Source organism: Hemitrygon akajei, chromosome 4, assembly GCF_048418815.1.
Source record: "Hemitrygon akajei chromosome 4, sHemAka1.3, whole genome shotgun sequence".
NCBI classification, from domain to species: Eukaryota; Metazoa; Chordata; class Chondrichthyes; order Myliobatiformes; family Dasyatidae; genus Hemitrygon; species Hemitrygon akajei.
The window spans coordinates 147426215-147452197 of NC_133127.1; the positions used below are offsets into that span (position 1 = coordinate 147426215).

The 25983-nt window shown below is 37.9% G+C and overlaps 3 long non-coding RNA genes across 4 annotated transcripts in view; 2 read left to right on the forward strand and 1 right to left on the reverse strand.

Moving 5' to 3' along the window:
- The window catches only part of LOC140726755 (uncharacterized), a 28867-nt gene extending 3892 nt beyond the window's left edge, over positions 1-24975 (forward strand). Inside the window, exons 2-3 of the long non-coding RNA XR_012098723.1 lie at positions 23287-23395; positions 24318-24975. This is a non-coding gene — a long non-coding RNA (uncharacterized lncRNA). The remainder of the gene's footprint in view (positions 1-23286; positions 23396-24317) is intronic.
- The window catches only part of LOC140726752 (uncharacterized), a 73534-nt gene that overhangs the window by 17263 nt on the left and 30288 nt on the right, over positions 1-25983 (forward strand). The window lies entirely within an intron of this gene.
- Positions 12022-25983, reverse strand: part of LOC140726753 (uncharacterized) — a 34755-nt gene continuing 20793 nt past the window's right edge. The window contains exons 2-3 of the long non-coding RNA XR_012098722.1: positions 14779-14904; positions 12022-12317 (exon numbers count right to left, since the gene is read on the reverse strand). This is a non-coding gene — a long non-coding RNA (uncharacterized lncRNA). The remainder of the gene's footprint in view (positions 12318-14778; positions 14905-25983) is intronic.

The window sequence follows — 25983 nt, forward strand, 5'->3', positions numbered from 1 at the left end:
TATCTCTTATGATCTTTTAATTGATCGCTACTTTTAGATTGATTACAGAAACTAACGCTAGAAACGCGTAGTACCTTCTATACGGCATCCCACTTTAAAAGACTGTATTTAATTTGTCACCTTCAACTTGGATGTATTAAAATCTTATATTCGTGTTGTTCAAGACTTGAATGTTTAAGAACCTAGGCATGACTATGCATAGATGTGGTAGTTAAATTATTGCCTAGAGGCAGCTATATAGTAACTTGATAAATCAACATATTCCATGCAACATCTTATTAAAGCGTAATTGTTCGGACTTCTCGTTTCATGGCCAGGTCTACCCATTGGTTCTAATGCTCCGATAATTTAAAAAAAACGTAAGATCATTCGTGGACCTTTACCGACCTGAAGTAATTGTTAGATGGAACAACGTAATCAATCTGGGTCTGAAGTGATACTGTGCAATTGTACTAGAAAAAAAAACCTTCAAGAGAAATATAGAAGTTTTTAGCAAATGAATTCGGTGACCCGTGCGGGATCAGCCGACTCTGAAATGATTCCCGCACAGCTCCACAAAGGTAGAGAGTTCTTTTGTTCAAACTGCTCTGTTGCATCCAGTGGGGAAACAAATTGACTTTATACAGACTTTATTGCAGACCTTAAAGATATACTTCGGAAGTTTGCTGCTTGATTTATCCAGTTTATGTGGTTTCTGGTTAGCAAATTAATACAACCACATCCTTATTTTTTGTCGGTGTGGTTTCCAATAGCAAAAGTTAAATGTCTATAAACAAACCTCATTACTTCTTCTATTTGCAGATAATTAAGATTGCCGTGTATATTCTCATCATAAATGTCCAATTTAAAAGTGATGAATGTACATTGTAGCAAGGTGCTGAAATATTTCATGTTTCATTTCTCCACTTTAACCGTAGCCTTGCTCGAGTCGATATTGAAGCATGATAAAGGAACTCTGGATTCGACCAGATAAATGCCAAGTTGGGTCTTTTTTGATCCTATTTTTTATGAGATGGTGGTTTTGATTATGGCTGTGATACTTTCAAATATTCCACTATTTCCAATGTTTTCCTGTCCAGCATGGCTCCAGTCTGAAGAATCAGTACGTGAAGAACAAGGTTGTCAAAGTCAGAGGAATTCTGATGAGGAAGGCAAACGTGACAGAGTCGAGGATGGGGGAGGGGAGATAATATTTGAAACATCAAACAAGCCCTAGAGCTATTTAACCCTTTCACCATAGTCTCCTATACAAATTAAGCCATACAACATTGTTACTGAACTGTTTCCAAGTATCTCCCAATGTTAACTTCCTCATAAATATTATTTTCTTAGTGTATTGAACAAATAGAAATTGCTTTCTCCATCTTTTTTATTGACGAGCCAATACCAAAGATTTGCATATATGAATCACTAGGAGATTACTCGCGGGTGGCGATAATGGCTTCATATTCTTTGTATTTACTATTCAATATGTGCTTAAGATCAGATTTTGGAATTATATAATCCAATTCGTTTATAACCACAATTTACGTTAAAATTAGTACATGTTTCAGAGATCATTAAAACACGATAATAACAATCACATTGAACTTTATGGAACCTAATGGCCGGTAAAATATTATTCTGAAATTGATCGGGTACGTGATTGTTAACCATTGGTTGTGCTTGTGTTTGTGTATACGAATGAACTGCTGTACGGTTAATTTTTATCAACATAAGGAAAGATAATCTAAGACCGATATGGACTGACTCCTTATTAACAGAGTCAACACAAGCTCCAGTCAAAACAGACGACCCCTGTAATTTTCTGCTCTGTAGAGAGATGTAGTATTCGTTAACATGCACCAAAACAGGATAATATGGGACGAAATGTACTCATGGAATGACTAAATTATATTCTTACCAATAACGATATGGTTCGATATACCTATGTATATTACATAATCAGTAGATTGTGCACACACCTTGAAGATAAATGTCATGAGGCATATGTGTTTAATGGTTGGAGTACAGGGCAATATTCTGTTCCATGCTGTTAACAGTGAGTCTTATACCTTGGTCTTATTGTGATATTGAGTATGGCCGTGTGAAATGCGTGGACAGATGTACTTACCTGTCCACTTTTTCTTAGATTGTTCAAATGAACAACAGATGGTCTTTACCATAACTCTATTATATCCTGATTTAGATTTCATGTAAGGTACATACGGCGGGCCACTACTAAGCTGAACAGGTATGTGTTATTTTAATATATATTTTGAAATGACTTTGACACTTGCGAACCATGTTGTATGGATTGTATAAGCCACTCATTAATCGGAAAACATCCATAGTAGAAATAACTTAATCAGAGATAGTGTTTTTGAATATTGCTCAGCTGTTTAGGATATAAATGAGATTTTTTTTTAAATTTATACAGCGGATTTGGAGAAAGTGATATAACTGCGACCACTGTGGCCCACCTTGAATCAGAAACATTTTCGATGTGCAGGAACCATTCAGCCATGGCCACAGTTCACAAAAATTCTTGTGAGAACTCTATCAGCGCTGAGAAAATGATGTGTTTGACGATTTTTATATTTATACGACTTTAAATTCGGTGAACCTTATCCTCGGGTCTCGTGCACTGTGCTTTAATTGTGCTGCATTATCATGTATTCAAAGTACGGAAAAAGCTTTCAATTTCAATTTTACTTTCCCAATAATACCCCACTAATAATATATATTCCCAATAATACACACGCACACATTTGTGTGTGTGTGTGTGTGTGTGTGTGTGTGTGTGTGTGTGTGTGTGTGTGTGTGTGTGTGTGTGTGTGTGTGTGTGTGTGTGTGTGTGTGTGTGTAAAACAGTATTTTGAGAATTGAGGGAGGAAATACCTCCATCATGTTTATGGGGGACAATTATCAATAGCCACTAACCACAATGCCGGTTCCAAGCTCGCCAGTCCTTGCATTTTGCATTTTAACGCAGTTTTCATAGAGAATCACTCAAACACTATTCACCTGCGGATCGCGATTACAATGCAAAAAGAAAACTGAGTAAAGTTCAGTCAGTAGCCAGCTTTCATTAGTGGGGATACGTTAACTGAGAAATTTAGGCTTTAAGCCAAACTGCATAGTACAAATGGAAGGAAGGGCAAGCTGCGTTCCGATTGCTCTTTCTAATATCAGACCTTTCTGGTACTAATTCATAATACACTCGCTCGCTTTTCGAAACTAAAGACAACGTATGTGGCAATGAATTTATTAAGTGTGTTAGAGGAAACTAGTTTAATTTACCTATGGCAATTCAGTTGAATTTATGTCTCCTACGACTACCTAAGAAATACGCAGCAGGGCCTAATGAGTCATCTGGAAATCTGTGTTATGTCAGAAGCCCCGGAAACAGTAACAACATTAGCCAAAGATCAGGAGATAGCAAACAATGGATCAAGTTTTGCACAGGTATCTGCCATCCTCTTCCCGTGCAGTGGTTCTGAGTACTGAGAGAATAATAATAATAATAAATCAAACTGCTGGGGGAACTCAGCAGGTCAGGCAGCATCTGTGATGAGAAATGGACAATCGACATTGGGGCTGAGATTCCCAGAGGACGACTTTCTATTTCCTTCAACAGATGCTGTCTTACTCGCTATGTTTCTCCAGCAGTTTGTTCTTTGCTGCAGATTCTAACATCTGCGGTCTCGTGTGACTCGGTAAGAATTATAAACAATTTTTTCCCTCGGAAAAACGTGTCAAATTAACCTTCCTATGCGAATGGTGTTTAGTGCGGGTGGTACTCAGAAAAACAAAAGTCAACCTCAGAGGTCGTATACCTTGTCTTTATAGTTCTCCCAGGAACATGCTAAGCACGTACAGTAAGCTTGCGTGTGTGTGCAGCCGCCCACCCTCCGCCCATTTTTGGCCGTCCTTCATCGGATTTGGTGGTCATTCCTGTTCCAAGAAGCAAAATAGTGGTGTACCATAGTCAGAAATCTGATTGTACAGTCCGGGGACAGTGGGATTGTACCGCACCCATGTCCCCTTAACAATATATTATGTTTGGAATGAGTTACAAACTAAACGCTCCCCCCCCCACCCCCCTAGCAGACACAATACGAGGAGAGATCCTAAAGCTCTCTGAATCACATTTGTCATGCAGCAGAACACTCACTTCCCGTTGAAACAAATAACCGCGGTAATCCACACCGTGTTCAGATTCAAATCTATACTGTATATAATAAATGTTATTACAAAAGTTGTGTAGTCCAGAGTATTGTCGCATGACGTTGGAGACCAATATATAATAAATGTAATTTGTTAGTCTCCTTTAACCACATAAAATTACAACCTTTTGGCCTCAAATACGATGAAAGAAGGCCAATCATGAACGGAGGATGGGCGGCTGCACATATCTGTAACGCATATTATACATGCGTCATACATAGTCGATTTACTATGTTAAGTTAGATGGCGTATGTTCATAAGACCAAAAGACACAGGAGCAGTTTTCCCCGCCATTCTATCATGGCTAATTTGTTATCCTTCTCAACCCCATTCTCCTGTAATCTATAAGACCAAAGTAAAGTTCAACACTTGAAGTAATTTTATTATCTAAGTACATATATGTCACCATATACAATCCAGAGATTAATTTTCCCTCGGGCAAATGACAAAGGACCAGAATTAGACCCGGTAACCTGCAATGGACGCACAAGGCTTATTCCGAAATACAAATAAATTATAGGAGTCAATGTGCAAGTAAATGCTTGAAATTATATTGCCAAATAATATATTGCATTAACAATTTGTTTGAATAATCCTGCTGGAACTAATATCTTGCTAAAATTATATACAGTCGTTCTATACGCAGTGAGGTAAGACTCGGCATGCAAAATGAGTATACTATCTCATTTCTTGACATTGTTATGCAACAAATATTGAATTTAATTGAAATAGCAAAAGTCATATTAGATAGAGAAATGACAATTCAATATAGACTGCTCATTCAATCTAATGGACAATTGTATCACGAAACTTCAACATTTTTCATTGTATATAAAAACGTCAATCGTGTTGAAGTATGAAATCATTCCCACTTGAGTGTGGAAGAAGATAACCGGTGACTTGCGATGGTAACAGCTCTTAGTTTTGAATCAATCTTTGACTAAGTTCAAGTAGTTCTTTAATTCGGTTTAATCTACATTTACTACGGCATAGCCGAATGAATTTTCCTTTTACTTTTTACTTTTATTTTCCCTTTAGAATGACATTATTTAAATAATTTGTCTCCACCGTATTCCTTGAACAGGGAATATTTGCAAGGCCATGGGAAAAGTAATAAGGAAGTGAGGACTCTCTTTCAGAAGCCTTTTAACGAGTCTTTGCAGACCGGACGGGTAGAGAACCTTCCTTGCGTTGTGATTCTGTGGATTCATGTGGATTTTGTAGGTTAGGAGATGGGGGTTGCACTGCCACCAACGCTGAACTGAACGTGACCCCTGGGAGACGCGTACACGTGTTGAGATGATGATATTTATATTATCTGCAACAACTGGGTAAGATTTGAGCAATTAATGTGCGCATTGTGGTATGGATAGATCACGTCGATGGAACCTCGCCCGTGACTGTTCAAAAAATAATATTGCTAACCTGTTTTATATGTGTATTAACTACAAATGTTGTTCCTCCTTTAGATAAATCGCCATGCGAATTATATTTACTTTAATGTCAAGTTAGAGCTTTCCAAATTACTCTGCACTATATTTTATGCATTATCTGAAAGTATACATTTATTTGTTCAGAATATGGGCATCAATGGCAACACCAGCACTTATTGCCCCCACCCCCCGCCCCATGGCTGGCTAGGCTATTTCAGAGTCAACAACTCTGCTGTTAGTCTGGAATTGCATATAGGCCGAACCAGGTCAGAACTGCAGATTTCCTTCCCTAGCGGACATTAATGAAATCCAGATGCATCGGTGGTTTCATGGACATGATTGTTTTTTTCTTCTTTGTCGTTGCATTGAATGAATTTAAATTCCAAGACGGCTGTGTCAGAATTTGAATTCAGTCCTGTCGATTGCTTGCTCCATTTACCCATTACGCTATCATCCGCTCTTTGCCGCCTTCTTTATTCATCTCGCTTTTGACCACCTGTTACTGAAAAGGCAGATAGGGGCCTTGCGCTCTATGTGTCGGCGGCGCTCCCGCTGCACTGGCCCATCTGCTGGGCAGCACCTAGCAGACATAATCACCGGGCAATACTGCTCTCTCAGATGGTTGATCCTCTCATAATAAGCTCAGTCGTGATAAGGGAGCTCGAAAGTTCACATCAGCGATCACGGAACTTTCCGAGCCGCGGCGTAAAATGAAGGCTCATGCACATTGGCATCAGATAGTTAGTGCAAGCATTTAGTCCCAGCGACTGAGCAAAGAGATGTACTTCTAGTCTTTAACTTGGAGGGTTAGTGTGTTTCCTTACGTGTACTGCTCCCCTTCCAGGTCAAAACCATTATTAATCTGGTTGGTGGTTTTGTTGGAGATCCATTGAAGACATCTTCTGAAGGAACTTTGAAAACTCTGCCACATATTTCACACCGTTTAACACTTCCCCGCAACCCCCCTCCCCACCCCCATCCCCCGTTATGACCAAGCTCTTCCATTTCTCTGCCTCAAGCAAACTTCTGTGCCCACCAGGGCAACACTCTACAGTGTTAAACATCCGATTCCCAGCAACCCAAAAAGAAATGTTCATCCTGAATATTATATAAGCAAACGGACGGTGCATGCAACGTGGGAAGCAGTTGTCTATATTATGTGCAAAACCGCCATGCATTTCTTTTATACTTTGAAGGGCTAGTACTGGTTTCTATTTTGCCGAACTGTGCTGGTGATTTGTGTACTGTACACGGAATAGATTCAAGAGATATGAGAATTAATGGAATAATGAATGAGAAATGCACAGAATGATGTTTGAAACGTTGAAAGCATATTATATTGTGAGTGATATGGGAAATCATATATAACTTACAATGAGAATGTTATCTAATAAGGAAAAGATATCAACTGTACGGCCTGTTGAGATATATAAAATAAATTATTATTCGAGGCTGTGAATAATACAGAGAACACAAACATACCGTTTTGCGTTATACGAGGACTATGTCCCATATGTACCTCGAGAGATATTGTGCAGAAATCTGCTTTTGCATTATGCAGTGTGCGGAATGGTACCCACACAGCATGAGAAACTTTACATTCACAGTCAGGATTACCCTGTGGTACATATAGTTGTGACGGTAGACTGGATCATTCGAGAGGAGTAGTTGGATCTAGTATTATGAATTGTGCATTGTACCATGAAGGGGATAGTTTAATATATTCTAAAAGAAAGTATCATATAGATATAAAGGTGCATATTTTCGTGCAGTTCAGCGTCCCCTGATAATGGCCCAATACTAGCTTCTGGTAACATTCTGGAATGGATTTTTAGAGACAAATAAGTATAATGACATGCACCTGACTTAATTATGCATTTAGAAGTTATGTCAGGTTATACTAAGAGAAGTTAATAAACTATCCATAGGTTGAGATATTAGACAAGAAACATTTCATTTACTGAAGACTGCCCGCAATAAGTCATGAATTTAAATTTAACTTTATAGGTTCTGTTTCCCTTCTCTGGAATTTTGATCATTGGGCAGTCATAATGAAAGTGGTGTTTTTTTTTTGTCGGAGCAAGTTAAAAGCAGGCTACGCGTAGAAATTTACCATGTTGTCAGCGGCGGAGTAACTGAATTTCCAAGCAACAAAATAAAGTGACACTACACATCCTGGAAGAGGTAAAGATCTCACTTAGTTAATTGATATACTGGCATTTTAGTTCCGATGATACTAAAATGATTAAAAGCGTTTTGTCATATTTATTGTTTATACATTGTATCTAAATACTGAGTTTAATTTATTCAAAATCTATCCACATACTTCAAAGGTGGAGTGCTAACTTTTAAAAGCACAATGATTCTGTTTTAAAATAGTCTTGACACTGAGTTTTCTTGGAGTGGAGTTTGTAACTTTGAGGTGGGGCGAAGTGGGATGTTGTGGGGAGGAGGTGATTAGCAGGGGAGGTTCAGAGAGCGGGGAGAAGGTCTGGAATCCAGGAGTAACCTATGATGAAATGTAGATAGATATGTTCAGATTTGACGTCACTACACAAATCTGTTCAAAAAGGACCTCCCCACTTAGCGGAGGGAAAATGACCATCCCCGGAGCCTGTCTGATACAGTCTACTCAAATGGAATAGTTGCTCACCCAGGCACTGTCCAACGCCGCACTCACCTTTCCTATTGTATTCAGTAGTTTGCAATAATGTTGGAAACATCTTCAGATATGTTCATGCACTCTGCTAGGCCCTGCGGCTAAATCTAAAAATTAAACGTTATTATTAGCATAATTTGCAGAGAATGGATTACTAAGCAGATATAACTACAATCTGTTATTTTGTTTTAAAAAACTGGAGACCACTACATACAGCGCAAACACAAAATGATGTGTAATTCTGATATTTGCAATAGACCAATGTTATTGCAAATCACTGTGGAACAACGTGAAGGCCATCAAAAAGGCCGAAAGACAAATTATGCAAAAGTATGTGAAGTTTTCAGAGTGGCAATTTCTTAAGCAATATCTGATTTTTTGTGTTGACCACGTTCATCCGATTACCATTTCTCTTGACGTATGGCGAAAACTGTTTGTTGCAATGAGATTCGGTAACTGCTAGAATCTCAGGAAAGCGAGTAAGTTTGTACAGTATTTGAATCATTAATGGCGGTATCATTTTTTAAAAAACGACAAACTCGGTTATTTGATGTAAAATAAATCAAAAAGGAAAGCGCAGGAAACACTCATCAGGTCGGGCAGCTTTTGTGGGAAAAGAAACAGAGTTAATGTTTCTGACTAAAGGATTCTCTTTCCGGAGATACTGCCTGATCCGCTGAGTGTTTCTAGTTTTCATTTAAGATTTTTAACAAATGCATTTTCATATTTATTTTGCTAGTCTGAAGTCTAAGGCAATACTACTCTCAATATTACGCCAGGCACGTAATTCTTGCGATACCCAAATGACTGATTACCGCAGTTTCAACGAGAACGTGTGAGTTCAAAGCGGTTTATATAATCTGAATTTGTGCCACTTTCACAGAAATCTGACTTCATCCGTAAATTAACGTGATGAGCCTAACATGTTTCGGACGTTGAACAAAAACTACGGGTACTTTAATGCAAAACTTATAAACTACACAGAGGCTTGACTTTGTGGATACACTGAGTGACTGATGTCGAAATGTTGCCATGTTTCCTATGAACTCTCAATCACACGCACGTCTTATTAATGGCGCGGAACCCATGCCGACCATTATAGGCTGCGTTCCTGTTTCTGGTTCATTTAAATATCGGTCTTCTCCATTTCTTCCTTGCAAGGAGATTACTTTCACTCGTTCAGTGATGGTCTATCTGCTCCTTGGCATCAAGTGGGGACTAGTGGCGAAGGCGCATGCTCATTGAGTAGCCGAACACTTAACTACAGGCCGGAGGGAGAGAAACCGCAGGTCAACATCCGAATCGTTTGAATTGCGCCACATTATACAACTGACTCTCTTTAGCTGCGCGTCCCCGACCCGACATCACTGTCGATCAGAAATATTCTACATTGCCTTCTGCTATGTGGCCGGGCCAGAAGAGGGGGGCTGGGGTGAGTGCTTGTGGTAGAAGGTGAAAGCAAACCAATCCCATGCTTTCTAATGATAAAGCTTAGCCCCGTTGTCGATGGGATGTTACAGACTCTGCACTGCTATCAGTCTCGATTCAAACCTAATGGTGTCTCTTTCTCTCCTCCCCACCCTAGTGAATGTCAGCCTTGATCATAATGTTGCCCACCGGACATTAGCAGCTCTCCTAATGCCCTTTGCCCTATAACTATTACCGGCCACGGTTTGCACAACTCCTCGAAGAACCGTGCTTCGTGAAATTGCGTCCCTCCGCGAGCTTTCCTTTAAATCTCCCGCCCTCTCCCCAACAGCAGTCGCCCCCACCACCCTCTTCCCTTCACAGCCTGATTTAATTTGAAATAAGCCGGTCTCGTGTGCCAAGTATAACATCATTTCTGAAACATGCCTTTCGGCCCGGCGGGGTGATTGATGGGGACACGCTCATAAAATGCGAGCGGCTGTTATCGTCAGGCGCTTGGCAGGGTCCATTCCGGGCGCGCTTCCCATCATTTCAACCAACAGCACATTACTTTCATTTTTAGCATATGGGTGATGTCGGTGCGACAGGAAAGTCACGAGGATTTTCCTCCCGAGTCTTTAAATCTTGTCAAAGGTCAAACAAGACGTGCATTCTATTTGTTACGGTGTACGTGAATGTGGAGATAGAAACAGAGCGGTTCGTAATAATACACTGCATTCTGTCGCTTGCCGAAGTAGACAGAACACCGCTCTGCAGCTGGCGAATAAACAGTTGCAATCAATGTTGGACACAAACAAGCGAGGGGTTGCTTTTTTTTAAAACTATTGTGCTCACAGGGACTCGGCTGCTTTATATTCGGATGTGCAAAGAACTGCAAAGGCCAGTGATAAGACATTTAAAAGAAAAGATACGTGCAAGTGAAGATTGCTTAAGTGCACGTCGTTGGCTGCAGGATTTTTAGAAACCCTGCTGTCCATCATTCAGGTTACGTGTTGTCACCAGCAGCAGAACCACACAGCAACCGGAAAGCCAGCGGGGAAGCCACATTCTCCGCTGTGTGGGAATACATGTTCAATATACAATGGCACCCCCTCCCCTCCCCCACCCCTCAATTCCGCAATAGCGTCACTTTTCTGGTTTACATTCCGAATCTGAGGCGCTTCTATAGGTAAATCTCCCAAACGGAAGCGAGATCTCACGCTGGCAAATTATCGGTACCTATCCCTGTCACTGCGGCAGCTTAACTGAACATGGAGCGGGCAGTGAAATAAACGACACGAGCTATCGGTGGCATCGAGCTTATTACCGCACTCTTTACCAAACGTCACATACCCACAGCAATGACGCGCCAAGGTAAAATTCCCCACTGATCAGCAAGACAGGCCCATCCACAGTTCAAACAGGTGCAGAGTCTACCTCGTTCTGAGGATAATTTGGGCCAGACATTTAGTAAGAGAACACACACAAAGCTTCCTTCGCCTTTTGAAATCTTAAACAGTCTAAATAGGCCGTGGGGTTTGCACGTTAAAATTTATGAATTCCTCAGTATTAACCAGTTAGCAAGTATTTGCAGTGAGCTGTTACAGAGATGTCAGGGGTAAGTTTTTTACTCAGGGAGTGGTGAGTGCGTGGAATGGGCTGCCGGCAACGGTGGTGGAGGAAAATATGATAGGGTCTTTTAAGAGACTTTTGGATAGGTTCATGGAGCTTAGAAAAATAGAGGGGTATAGGTAAGCCTGGTAATTTCTAAGGTAGGGACATGTTCGGCACAACTTAGTGGGCCGAAGGGCCTGTATTGTGCTGTAGGTTTTCTATGTTTCTATGTTAATCGAAAACTCCAAGTGATAAAGAGAAATCGTGATTTCGAGAGACGGCAGCCGAGCACTTCATAGCAATTGGGTAAGAGAGCGGTTTACCGAGGGCGGGTGTCGGGGGAGGGCTGATAAAGCAGGCAAATTAGAGGTGCTCTGTTTACCAAATTAAGTACGCCCTTCAAAGAGCGTAACAGTCGCAAAGAAAGTGAACAATAAAACGTAACTTTTCAACAAAATTACACACAGGTTTCCCATTGATGATAGATAGATAGGTAGACACCCCTGTATCAAAAAAGTTCAGTATTGTCAGAAGTAATAGGTTTGTTGCTAAACTATTTCTAGACTTTAAAGTGTCATTTATTTGAATGAATACATGACATCATTCCTCTACAACATTAAAGGAAAAGACAAGGAATCTATAAATAAATATCCCAATTTTCTGCGACGGAGTCGCATAAATTAAGCATTTAAACGCCTACAAAACGTGTCAGAAGATTAGTGTTGGTCACGATTTTTAGATTATCTGCAGTGAGCTCTCGGATGCTGTGGAAGACTGATTGACTTTGAGCTGAAGGGATTCGGTGTAAAATGAGACAAAACGTACAGATCGATGATTGGGGATTAGAATGGATCTTCTGAGAGATTGCGGATTTTGACAACAGCGGCCGATCGTTACCAGTGGATCTCTGACGATCAAAGAATAAATCCCTGTTCTGTAGATCTTCACCCACCGATACCAATCCCCAGAAATTCGCTGCAGGGTTTTCAAGGTATCTGTTGGAAAGAACAACTGTTAAGGAACCAAGTACTTTAAATATTATCATGTATATTACTGGCAACTCTTGAAAACTGCTGTCTCTGGAATTTTTCAACGTTGTTTTCCAATTAAAATACTTATTTAGAATACCACTACGCCTGCTATTTAAGGCTGCAATTACGGTGCATCACATCCGCTGTACATAAGGTCATTTTCAGTTCATTGCCCATTAAAAGTTCGCATGACATTTATTTCCCTTTACGTTTAATAACTACAAGTCCCAAAATCCTTCGCTGTTTCAATGTGGCTGTCAAGGGATTTGGGACGGCCTATATTTGTCAGCTTTCACTGTGACAGGTCAGGATGTCACATGACATGGTGGTTCTTTGTCAGGAAGAAACACACCAGGGCAGATCCGAAAATGCCAAGTGTCAAAAAAAGTCTGTAAGGTTGTCAAACCAGAAAACTTCTTCCAGTTCGCCAAAAATGTAAAGCGAATGTAATTGTTTGATGTACAAATCGCCGGTACATTTCCGTAGTGTAATATTTTTTGAGTTTCCTATTTTTCCTTAAGTGTGTAAAAAAAACAGCGGCACTTCAAGGATTGGAAACCCTTATTCTGGAGATTCACCCATGTAGAATAGTTTTGGAAATCCGAAGAGAGTATTCAAAAGCTCCCTGAATTGTAAGATCTGATGCGTTTAAAGAAGACAATTCCTGAAAGCGACTCTCAGAGTTTCGGAATGATATTTTCCTGGAGATCTTTAATGATCCGCTTACAGTTCTTTATAACTCGGTTATGAGTCCGCGACTGTCCGCTCTCAAGTGATCTCTCAGTAGAAAGTAGCCGGATAGTTACTTAATGATCAAAGGGTACAATCAATAAAGGATTCCGTAGGTCTATCTTCGAACTGCGGGAAAACCAGAGATTGCAGATTCCACCTTTATATGATACCATGGCAACTGGCTTTCTGCTGTTGTCCCTTTAGTAGGAGCTTAACTCTGAACCCGTTAAAATGCTACAAGGTCACATATGTCCACTCTCACTCCTCAGTAATATTCTACCTCTCAGTATTTTAATATCACATCCAGTGTTGAGACCGAGATTCAATCCATTGCTATGAGCCTTTTCCACAGATTAGACTTTATCGGTAATATTGAGCTGGAAACGACCCTTTTCATTGTTACAACTTATTTTAGAAAAAAAAGTTGAAAATAAATCGCAAAAAGACAACCACACTGAACTCAGTCCTCTGATGTTCAAATAGAGGAAACCTGAATTTGAAAAAAAGCCTAAAAACGATTTGGAAAACCTCGGTACCAACGATGCTAAAGATTGTTAACTCACATCGCACGGGTGGAATAAATAAATTTATTTTCGTTTAAGGCAGACTCATGGACCGAAATGGTCAAATATCAACTCGATTCCTCTCACTCTCTCGTTTATTTAACCTTTCCTGGCACCTCACATGTCATCAGAAATGGAAAACTATAGTCAACAAAGGAATTAGGGAAATTTTCTGGGCTCGGTACCTTTTCATTCGAACGAAACATTATGAACGCTCTGGATTTTCAACCTGTTTCAATGGCAAAGCTTGATTTTATATTGACACGCAGCTTCCCTAAGTTACTTTAACTTTTTCCTAGGAAGGTTGAGCAATATAATACATATTGTGCAGTCCGACCAATAATATAGCAGAAAATTCTGTTCTGAAGCCTTATAGGCCTTTCAGATTGTGTTCTTAACTTTGAACATAAAATGCATAGCCCGTATGGGAAAATTACACTGATAATACATTCACATGCCCAGTACAGTCCCACTTCCTACCAATGACAACTGGAGCGCACTTTAGATGGGCGCCGATTTAAAATCGTTTTTGTAACCGCTCCTATTAACGGCAAAGTGATTTTTATCTGAACTACATGGGGAGGGGCGGGGGGCTTTCTGGGACATCTCTTTAGTCCCTTCGTGATTAAATATAGTTTCTTGTTACTAATTGGGACGTTTCGCATCAGATTTCAATTTTAAAATGAAGTTCTGAAACAGAAAATAAAACCTTGGCGATAACATCAGTTAGGACAGAGGTACCAGCACGGTTTAACTAAAGTCTATTGATCTTAAAAATGAAAATTAGAAACTAGAAAGACATCATTGGCAATCCATTAAACAACGGACCTGTTATCTTTAATAGAGTCAAAAAAAAAATCTGCAATACAAACGGAGTGCATCTGTGTAAAAAAAATCAAGTCTTGTTGTTTTCCCATTCATTCCACGGAAGGACATTGACCTGGAGGAGGTTCTGAAAGCGATACTGTTTTACAGAGAATATCCAGAGCTGGGGCAGTTCCTTCTAAAGAACCCAAACTCTAAATGGAGATTTATATTTCTTTCCTTATCTTTTTAAGGATATTTACAGCTCTGTTAAATAGGACAAAAACCTAAAAAAAAAGCACAATTCAGTAATAAATAAAACATACCGAGCATGTACTTCGCCTCTTCTGACTCACCGATTGCTGAACTGCTCCGCGCTCAGTAGCATCGGTCTACGACTTGGAAATGTTTTAGCGGATTTTCCAATCAGGCAAGCTTTCATAATAAACGTCCTAACAAATTAAAATGGAAGAGTCACCACACTTGCACATAACGAAGTCAGGCTGAAAATTCCATGTGCTTTATTTCAACTGGCACTCAAAAGTATACAACAGGTCTTTGGAGGTTCTACAGAATGAAGGGATTCTGCTTTGTTATGGAAACGACAAATCTGTTTCAACGAGAATGGAGCCGGGGACATCGGACAGAGGCTACTAATTAATATTACGCAGGATGAAGTCTAAATTCATAACAATAAAAGCAAAGTTAGATCTTATTTCCCAGCGAAACTGTTTATTTCAATATCACGCCAGTCCTGTTTGATTTTTTTTGCAAACGTCATCTATTCAGTGTGTATAGCTTTAAATATTCATGCGAAAAGAATAAATTCTTAAAGGAGAACGCGCTAGAATTACAGATTTGCTCTTAAAGGTACGTGTTTGTGTTTTGACAATTGTAATATCTGGGAAAGTGGAGATATGAGTGCTTTTCACTGTATTTTTCTTCATCATATCAATTCCTTCTTGTTTGCTCTGATCCCATACATACGAATGTAAATTCAGACCCATCAATCATCCTTAACGATCTAGTCTGGTCTCACTTACTAAACCAGTCCCCAGAGACACAAGGAAGCCTTGTCGTGTTTAGAATAACCGCTTACAAAAAAGACAAGCCAGAAAAATAAGACTAAAGAGTAAATATCCAAATTCGAAAGATAAACAATACAGATTATAGAATTTTGACCAACATTCAACGTCTATACAATTTAATCATAAATTAAGTGTAAATTGTAAATAATCACTTTACGAGTCGCTTGGTTTTTATTCTTGGCTGTTGGTGTTAATTGGAAATTACAAATGCTTTAACATGATACTTTGAAATGTAACTTTTTTTCAAAATGTAGATTTATTTTTTAAAACAGAACTTTTTAAAATGCAAAATATGAAATGGTTTATATGTAGTAAACGATATTAAACTAACAGAGTCACCTCACACCCTCTCGGACATCACATTCAACGAATGGTCTTGCACCATTTCTAACCCCGCTACCATGATACGACTACCAAACGTAACATATCCTCCCTTTTCCTTTTAGTTTCCGCAGACCATTTTCTGCATGGTACCTAAACCCACCCTTTCATCATCCCAATAACCTCCACATCAGTTTTGCGCAAATACAACACTCGCCCCCTTACCCCATTCATTTCCACCATCCAAAGCCTCAACACAATCTTTAAGGTGAGGCAGCAACTTACTCCTCACAATATATTATGTATTGGATGTTAGCAATTAGTGATTTCCTACACAGGAGAATCCAGATAGGGCGAGTGTTCGACAGATCACCTTTGTTCAATTCACAAGAGCAACCTCGAGCTTTGGCCACCTGCTACTGCAATACTTTATCCCAGTGGAACTCTAGCCACGCTTTACTCAGCATTCTATGCTGTTCTAGTGGAGCTCAGTGTAAGCTCTAGTCATTGCACCTCGTCTTTTGACAGGTCACATATTCATCGTGTTCAACAATGTCAATTAATGATTCTACTGTTCTCATTTACATCCTCTCAAGATCCTTCTTTTTTTTAACCAGGTTCCCTTTCCTCATTTAATCTCTTTGCTTTTACACTTTATCACCGACCTTTACTTTTATTCCTTCTCCCCAAACCCACAATTGTGCCTATCCTCCATTTAATATTTATTATGTCACTTAACATTTTCCAGTTCTGAAAAAAGGTCACCAAGATGAAACGTTAAGACTATTTCTCCCTTCCCAGATGCTGTCTGATTAATTGAGCATTGATAACGTCATGTTTTTTTTCTTTGCTATCTCAACATAAGTTGTATTTTGGATTTTATATAATAAACTGAGATGATTTTAAATGTTAATTGTCAAATAATCTTTATTAGCCTACTAAAATACTGACATTATGATATTAGATGATAATAAACTGCCAGGTCTGTTTTGAAAGAAACCCCTAAAATATTACTGACACATACAAAAATCGATTCTTAAATTTAATATTTTCCCACCATACTCAATTCACATTCGATTTACTAGAGAGGGAATAAATGACCCTCTAAGACTAATTGCTTAAGTCTTTACCGCCATCTAGTGTTAATAGAAGCAATACATGACACCAAAATCAAGTGCAAGGTTTGTTTAGGCCACAATTTAAACCCATGAAAATATTTGGAATGCACACTCAAAATTAAGGGTTGCAATTAGCATTTACAAATAAGCACAACAATCTTTATAGCTACAAATTAGCTACAGATAATTAGGGCATAATTTTGTGTCTTAAAGGATGACCTAAGATATCAATGTTTTAATCTTTTCAGTATCATATTATTCAATTATTCATATTGCAAGAAAGAAACATAAATGTTTCAGAAGAGCAAATTAACAAAACTTCAGAAGTATCCAGAATGTTGAATTTAGTTTATTTCATATTATTTCCATACCATGAAATCTTTATAATGAGCATCACAAATATTCTGTTTTAGTATGCACTACTCTGGTTTCCCTTATTTTTGGTCTGTTTTAATATATCTGTCAAGTGCATGGGCACAGCCCCAACATCATAATCATCAAATGACTACTCAGCCCAATTTTAAATTTCTTCCTAATTATTCTTAAGCAGATTACAGAGGTTTGGTCTGCTTGCCAGTCCAGACTGACCACCATCATTAGTGGTCAATTCATTTCAGATTATATGTTTGTTCCTCCCAAGAGACGCTTTGCTTAATTTTCTTTCAGTAGGTCCTGCCAGGATATATCTCGTGGCCCAGAAAAGCAGAGCATTCACAAATAAATCTTTAAGAATTTTGTGGTGAAACCATGAGCCTTAGCCTACCAACTCAATATTTTATTCTAATTAAATCTAACATAAGCTTCCAAAGATTTATTTCATCCTTACTATACATTCTGGACCTGCAGATATTAACCCTATTCTTTACTGTGATTATCATTATTTCCTCCAAAATTAAGATAATCCCCAGAAGAAATGAAAGCCTACCTAATATTTGTATACAGGCATGCATTGCAGACCTTGCTAACAGACAGACTGCAAATCACAGACAGGTACAGCTTTACAGCTACCAGTTGCAGGTCAGTATAATTGCAGCCCTCGTTTAGTTCCTTTTGATATCCAGCTTGCAGAAAAGGATATTGTTTCATTTGAGGTATGAGAACCTAAGAAAGGAATTTTGTTCAGGATAAATACAAACATATGTTAAGCTACTAAAATTTGACATATTTCGTCCTGCTGTTAAGGGAAATGTATTAATTTACCAGATAAAGTGCAGAAAATCATGTTAATCTACCTAAAGAAAGAAATCAGAACAAATTTGTTGATGTTCATTTTTCTAAATGATTTAAAAGAAAACTATATTTTATTTAAACAAGATTTATTGTAAAAACAAGTGAGCTCATATTTATCATATTAACAAAAAGTGGTGGAGATAGCCCAGTCAATCTAAAGCCCTCCCCACCACTGAGCACATCAACGTGAAGCGTTGGCACAGGAAAACAGCATCTATCATTAGGGACCCCCACTATCAAGGCCATGCTCTCTTCTCACTGCTGCCATCAGGAAGGAGGTACAAGAGCCTCAGGACCCACACCACCAGGTTCAGGAACAGTTATTACCCCTCATCCATGAGGCTCTTGAATCAACAGGGATAACTTCACTCACCCCAACAATGAACTCTTTCCACAACCGATGGTCTCATTTTCAAGGACACTTTATCGCTTGTTCTCATATTTACTGCTTATTTATTTACTATTATGTTTCCTTTTTAGTATTTGCAAAGTTGTCATTTGCACATTGGTTGTCTGTCTGTCTGGTTATGTGCAATCTTTCATTGATTCTACTGTTTCTTTGTATTTACTGTGAATACCAGCAAAAATGTATCTTAGGGTTGTATATGTATAGTGACATATATGTACTTTGAAAATAAATTTACTTCGAACATTGAATGTAGTGTACAGAGATTTGATACATTTTGCAATATATTGTTTTGTAGATGTCTACAACTTAATTGTACCAAAGTTCAGTGCATTATATATATATAGATAGATATATAAATAAATGGCAAGCACAAGAAGCTCCATATTAGCTGTTCTGATTGTATTAAGAGAGTTTGCTCTATGCATTTACTTTCATGGCACATATTTTCTTCCATACCTTACACTGTAGTTTCACCTGCAATTTCACCAAGTATATTAATTTGAGTAATTGATTTCCTTAAAATAAAACACTCACATTGAAAAACAGTAAATTGAAATCTTAAGAAAAGACAGCGAGGTGGATAAATTAATCTGAAACAAGGGGAATAAATAATCCTTCAATAATCAATGATTAAGAGAATTGACAGACAGAGATATCTTGAGTAGACTATAATCCAGCCAAGTAACTGATACCTTCACCAATATAACAAATGATATTTGATCAGATATAAATTGCTTGCTGTAGTGTATTTTGGGACAATCCGATCTATTTTCTGGTTATTCACTGAATCTAAATAAGGTCCCTTTGTAAATCTCAAAGAGAAGTTGTTTGACTGTATAGCTGTTGTTACGAATGCTTCCACATATTAACATTCCACATTGGTTGTTTGCCTGTCTTTTCTGGGTGTAGTTACTCATTGATTCTATTTTGCTTCTTAGTAATTACTGTAAATGTCTGCAAGGAAATGAATCTCAGGGTAGTCTATGGTGACATAAATGTACTTTGATAACATGAACTTTGAACAAACTAAATATGGACAGTGCAGCAGACTAACTCTCTTCTTTGAGTGCTGCCCCGGGATCCATCTAAAAAAACTTCAAGTAAAATATTACACAATGTTATTTTCCCATAGAATATTTTCTCTGTTTGAAACTGAGATTTCAATCTTGTCCACATATTTAAATATAAGAGTGCAGTTTGAACCATAACCTTCTGATCCTTGGTGAAAATAGACCAATTGAATAACGTTAATGCCAAAATTAACATACTATATCAAGTCAAGTCTCAATGCATCAAAACTTTAAGCTAGCAGTATTAGAGCCCATGAGATAGCATCACAAACGGTTTGCTGTTTTGCTTGTTTTGGACAAGCATTTTGCCACTCATTTTCTTATAGTATTAGCAATGATTTCAACAATAGGCAAAGACTGAGATAGCAGGCTGCTACCTACCTCTTTCTGTGGAGTTCTGTAAATAGCATGTGTGAGGTGATTGATCCTCTGATTATCATTTCTCTTAACTGGCGGTGGCCTGACGTCTGTTCGGCACAGTAACATGGTTTAGATCATGGATGAAATCCTTTGTGTTAACATTCTAGGGCACGGCAAATTGGAACAGAATTGTATTTTACTATCTGCTGCTCTTGGGATCGTTTAAGTTTCCAGTAATGCAAATAGAAACTACAGGGTGCTGCTGCTTTAATTGAATTATATTTGTGTTCAAGAAAATTAATGTATTGCTTTTTGATATAGTAATCTTTATATAATAGCATTCACAATTGTTTTTAAGGTACCCTGCAATTGCTTTGTAATATAGATTTGAATAGATTTATTTAAGAAAGCTTTTTCCATCTGGTAAATATGAAATATTTACTTTGTTGAATCAAAGTGGTCAGAAAATGGTACCAGAGTTTACATGGCAAATTATAATGAAGTTGTATTGCCAATTTACAAAGTCTGGAGGAATGTTGATATATCATGCAGCATTTCCTAGAACATAGAATAACACAGCACCCACCCTTCGGCCCACAATGTTGCATTGACTTTTTAATCTACTTCAAGATCAAACTAACCTCTCCCTCCCATGTAGCCCTCACATTTTGCTTTCCTCCATGTGCCTAACTAATTGTCCTAAAGGGATCTACATGTACCACCATCCTGGCAGTGTGTTCCATGCACTTGCCATTCTCTACGTAAAAAACCCTACCTCTGACATACTCCCCTATTCTATCTTCCAATCACCTTAAAAGTATATCCTCTCATATTAACCATTACCACCCTGGGAAAAAAGTCTCTGGATGTTCTCTCTACCTCTGTGTTTTATCATCCCATACATCTCTATGAAGTTATGAAGTCGCCTCTCATTCTTCTTCGCTCCAAAGGGAAAAACACTCACTTGCTCAACCTTTTCTCATAAGACAGATCATCAATCAATCATTTCGTATCATGAGTCAATCATTCTTTCTCAAAACAAAAGTTAGGACTCAGTGTTACCTAACTTAAATACTAAATAAGTAAAGCAGTTGCCAGCAGATCTATCAAAATCACTTTAAAAAGTATAATTGCTTTCAACAAAAAAGTGTTTAAGATATTTTTAGAAGATACTTACCACTATTACAAATATGTTATCTTTCAATATGTTGCACCCTTTTTGCATTGATGATTATAGAACTATTTAAGAACATGTGAAATAGAAGCCACCTTGATTCTCAAAGGCAGAGATTTTATTTGAAGCAAGCCTATCATATTTCATGTTGACTGAATGATGTAATTTTGTGCAACCTAAAAATCTTCCACACACCCTCTAATACAAAGCAAATAAACATCCATCCTTCTGATGCATAAATCATTATATTCCTGTTTGGTGGATGAATAATTATATCTGCACTAGTCATAAGGTTGGATTTACTTCATTTAGTCTGGTCTGAAGTGGTGTTATCATACCAGCTTCCGATGAAATATATCAAAAATATGATAAGGTTACATGAAAGTGCTAAAACACGACAGAAAACTCTCCCACTATATTGTTAGTCAACATATTTGAAATTGAGCTCTTTGAACTGAGATAGTTTTGTCATTTAGGCAAAACAATATTACATCAGGCTGGTATTATGTCTGCATTTCCAAAATCAGATCAATAAGCGTTACCAATTGCTAGATTTGCTCCTATCTTTTTAATGTTAACAGTACTTTGAACTGAAAGTTACTGGAGGAGTTAGGTGGAAATGGTGTGGTGCAATTTAGGCACCTGGAATCCAAGCTGACCCAATTATATACTCTGTGACCACTTTATAAGGTAAACCTATACAGCTGCTCATTTAAGTAAATATCTAATTGGCCAATCAAGTAGCAGCAACTCAAAGCATAACAGCATGCTGACATAGTCAAGAGGTTCAGCTGTTCAGACCAAGCTGTTCAGAATGGGGAAGAAATGTAATCTACATGACTTTCATCATGGAATGATTGTTGGTGCCAGACGGAGTAGTTTGAGTATCTCAGAAACTGCTGATCTCCTGGGATTTTCATGCACAACAGTCTCTGGATTTTACAGAGAATGGTGTGAAATTTTAAAATAATATCCAGTGAGTGGGTGAGTGTCGTGTGGGTGAATGCACCTTGTTAATGAGAGATGTCAGAGAGGAAAGGCCAGACTGCTTCAGGCTGACAGGAAGGAGCCAGTAACTCAGACAGCTCCTTTAGTGTGCAAATGAGCATCTCTGAATGTACAACACCTCGAATGTTGAAGTGGATGGGCTACAGCAGCAGAAGACCACAAACATACACTCAATGGCTGCTTTTTTAGGTACCAGAATACCTAATAGAGTGGCCACTGTTTGTATATCTTCTTAAGCAAGCACACTGAAGAACCATTGTCGGCTTAAGAGAGAAGAAGAACGATATCTCCAACCTCAAGCAAAAGCTGAAAGAACGAGATCACAATGAGAATATTTTTCACTACCAGAGTGATTGACTGGCTGTAATTCACACTTACCACATCACTGAAAGAGTACTTAGATTTGAAATGATTTCTGAGTTTACTTCAGATTATACAAGTATATGAAATCTTACATCTACCATGTGCTTGAATGTGGAGTTTGAAATGAAGATGTTGGATTTGAGAATCTAATGTAAAAATGTTGGATCACTAACGCTAAGGTCCTTGTTTAATTTCAGTTGCCACCTGCTTGAAGCTTCTGTTGCTTTTGCCTATAAATAACCATGAGCAGTAATATTCTTCTGATAGTTTTAGAGAGAGATATTGTCCATCCAGAAATAAGAAGACTGATTGTAGGGCTGAAGTCGCATGTACAGTAGATCAAACATGGTAAGGAAAGTGATTTTTCTTCCAAGGGACATTTGTGACTGATATCAGTTGATACATGATTCCAGCAGCAAGGTTACCTTTACCAGTCTCATGTATCATATGACAAAAAACAGCATTTTTCATTTTATTTAATTACTTGACTTTAAGTTCTCCATCTACTGGATTTGCATCCTGATGAATCTCGTATTCCAGTTACTTAGTCTCCATGGTATTGTACACTTACTGTATCACAAATCATATTTGGGCTGTGAAAAATATCTAACTTCTGAACTGTTCTTATAAGCACAATGTTTATAGTTAAATTTACAATACAAAGTCATCATCTCCTCTCTATCCCCACTTCAGATGTTGATGCTGAAGACTAGCCTTTGTGACAAGGGGACCATCAGAAGGAAGCAACCATGGATCTTCCAATTGGATAAACCTGTCTGCTAACATATCAGATTTTGTACTCGTATGTGTTTGCTTTATCACTCACCACTATTCACATCAAAATGCAGAAGTTCTTATATATTTGGCAAATGTAGGATCACTTAACACTGCCTCTGGCAACCTTTCTCTGCTGTTTAGTATATATATAATAGGCTATTAAGGCATTTTTATTTTGGAACCTGATATTTAGGTATGCCTGGAGCTCCTGAACCATTGATCAGAAGCAGTATTGGTAACCCAGCAGGACAAAATGCCACAATGTTATGGATTGTGAGGGAATACAATTTAGTTCCATCACTGGCTCACACCTCAAAGCTGACCAGTTTTGAACCATTTCACCTATTCTATGCTTATCCCATTCAGCAATAAAGTATTTTTGGACTATTGGTCCAGCGATTTAGCCATAACGCTTCTATGTCAGTACACAAGGACCTTGACTACTGGACATGAATTAATTCAGTATTTTGAACCATAATCTCTATTACCACAGATGTAATCTAATTTTTCATTCTGCTTTGGAGTGTTGCAATTGCATGTGGGTCCATTATTTTGTACTCTTGAAAAATCACTTGGGCACAGTGGTAATTACCGGTCATAACCAGATTAATTTTTGGGGTCATTAGCAGTGAAATTCTAAAATGCAAAACAAAACAAAATGCTCAAAATATTTTTTATATACGCATTTGAATGTAGCAATTGTTATCAGGGTATTTAATGGAAATTCTAGTACAAATAAATTTACGTTGCAGGTAATGTATTTTTAGATCAGTAAATAAGTTATTGGGCTTAGTTAAAGTTAGTACAAGGATTCAAGGTGATCAACAGAATTATTTACTTTACTGTATCTATTTTATGTAACACATGGATGATATCAACAGATCTAAAAACATTTATTTTACCAGTCAGACATAAAAGTAAAAATTAATCTATATTTTTATTTAAAGGTATGCCAACTGAGAATTTCCAATAATATCATGCAATGCTTCTTGGAACCTTAGTTGAACTTCTACCCAGAAAAAAATGGAACAAGTGAACAGCTTATTCTGTGCTTTACGTTAAATTAAAAGATATGGTTCTACATATTCTACATAATATTCTATTTCACATGTAAAGTTGAAAGAATGTTGTTGAAATGCAAACACTCGTGCTTTTAACTTGTAATTCAGTACTCAGAGGGTTTATATGGAGTACTTGCATATTTACAAAACAACTTTTAGAGTCAAAGCCTGTAATTACAGGCCAATCACTCAACACAGAGCTCTTGAACCCATTAAAGTTTGGGCATGGTTGGTCAAAGATTTGGGTCAGAAGTCAAGGTCACATACTTCAGCAAATCTGGTTCCAGGCATTTTTCAAACTGTTCCAAAGCTAAACTTTGTTTCAAAAATAATGAATACCTGGAAGTGATTATAAAGCAGTAATCTAATTGAGGGGTTCAGATGATATCATAAACCATTGAGACCAAAGCTCAGTATTTTATAATTACCATTTGAACCCCAAGATTTGATTACAACTGTAAAATCTGGCACTGATATATACTTATTGTGTCCATTCTTTAATATATGTGGTTTATTTTCACGTATGTGTGTGTGTATATTTGTATGTGGGTAGGTGGGTGGGTGGCAAGGTTGGGGGTGGTTAGATGGTGGTGGGCTTCCCGTTTCTATTCCTTTTCTGAGTTGCAGCAGCTGTCATTACAGACAGCAGTGGGAGTGTGCTGTAGGTCATTGATGTGTGATGGTATTCACACAAGAGGATTAATGATTGTGACATAATTGTTACAGGTTTACTTGAAATAATGTGCAAACAATTACTGGGAAACTATGTCCAGTGTCTGCAACCATCATTATTAATAAACAAAATCTTGCCCCTCAAATTACATTATGGTGTGAAACAAGGTTTTCTGATAAAATAGTAAGAACAGCAAGATTCAATGTTAAATAATCACACTAAAATATTGTAAAGCTTAATTTCAGCGTTTTTGGGGCTGTATAATCTATGTGAATTTACAACCAAATCAGAGCTGTTTGGAGGAGTTCAGCCCCTCCAATCAGATCTACCATTTAATCTGGTCAGTACACCACCTCCATTTATCTACTTTAGCTCCATAATCCCACATTACCTGAACTGATAGAAATCTATCTGTCTCCATCTTGCAATTTTATTTGAAGGTGTACAACATTGGAAGGAAGCATTGCAGCTTTCCATCACACATTCTATACAAAGGTGCTCTTCTATTTCACACTTAAATCGCTTACATTGTTCCTTCTTGTTTTGAATACTCTAAATAGAGAAAATACTTGCTTTACCTGTCCTGGTGATCCTTTTATAATTTCACTGATCTCAATTTAATCACTCCCCAACAGCCTGTGCTCCTGGAAATAGGGACTTAACCTTTTAAGCCTTGGTATAATTTTTATGGATCTTGTGGGATCAGCATATTACTTACTTCTGTATGCTACATGCAACTGAACATAGATGAGAGATAATCACAACAATTTTGTTAATGAAATTTCCATTTTTCTCAGAAATTGTAAGAACAGATCCTAAACTTTATTAGCTGTCGGAAACAGAGTGAGTGCGCTATTAAAATGGTCAAATGGGCCATGT